Source organism: Gavialis gangeticus, unplaced genomic scaffold (genome assembly GCF_001723915.1).
Source record: "Gavialis gangeticus isolate Ggan-Ray unplaced genomic scaffold, GavGan_comp1, whole genome shotgun sequence".
NCBI classification, from domain to species: domain Eukaryota; kingdom Metazoa; phylum Chordata; order Crocodylia; family Gavialidae; genus Gavialis; species Gavialis gangeticus.
The window spans coordinates 5,471,065-5,471,804 of NW_017728997.1; the positions used below are offsets into that span (position 1 = coordinate 5,471,065).

Consider the following 740-nt stretch of genomic DNA (forward strand, 5'->3'; position numbering starts at 1 on the left):
TGCCAAGGAAGGCCGCCTTCTGTGGGGCTGGGGCCCCCCGCCCCGGTCCCCCCCCCCCCCCCCCCCGCCCCGGGGCCTCCATGGCTCAGTGGGTGGGACCCCATGCAGCAGGGCTGGGCAGGGAGGTGCGTGCTGCTGCTGGGAGCCCCGTACTGCTGTGGCGAGGTGCCTTGCTGCTGGGCAGGCAGGGGGCAGTTTGCCATGGCGGCCTGGGGCTCCTAGTAGCAGCACGAACCTCCACGCCCAGCCCTGCTCTGTCCTGCTGTGCCCGGTCCTGCCTGCTGGACTGTGGAGGCCCTGGGGGGCCGGGGGGGCAGCAGGATGGGGAGTTCTGAGTCGGCAGCCTTCAGCCCTATCTTTCCTCCATCGGCCACTGGCTCCTCTCCAGCCATGCCACCGGTGGGGGAGAGGGAGCCGGGCTCCAAACTTCACTCCATTGCAGCGGCTGCTGCCTCCCATGGGTAGCGGCCGGGGCTTGGGCATTGCTGGGGGAGGAGGGAGTTGTGGGTCCAGGCCCCTGGCCCCGGAGCTCTGGCAGCTGGGGGCATAGGGAGCTCAGCTTGGGGAGTGAGGGGCACCAGTAGAGTCCAGGGGGCTGTGGGTGGGAAGTGAGGGGCAATGGCATGGGCAGGGCACTGGCATATTGAGGGTGCTCAGCACCACAACGAAGTGGAATGGGGACACGGCTACAGCTGGACCTGTGTCCTGGTGAGGAACAGGGGCAGAGAGCTGTTTTTTTT

The 740-nt window shown here is 68.2% G+C and overlaps 1 protein-coding gene across 1 annotated transcript in view; it reads left to right on the forward strand.

The window, feature by feature from the left end:
* Positions 1-740, forward strand: part of SUMF1 (sulfatase modifying factor 1) — a 93,333-nt gene that overhangs the window by 65,474 nt on the left and 27,119 nt on the right. The window lies entirely within an intron of this gene.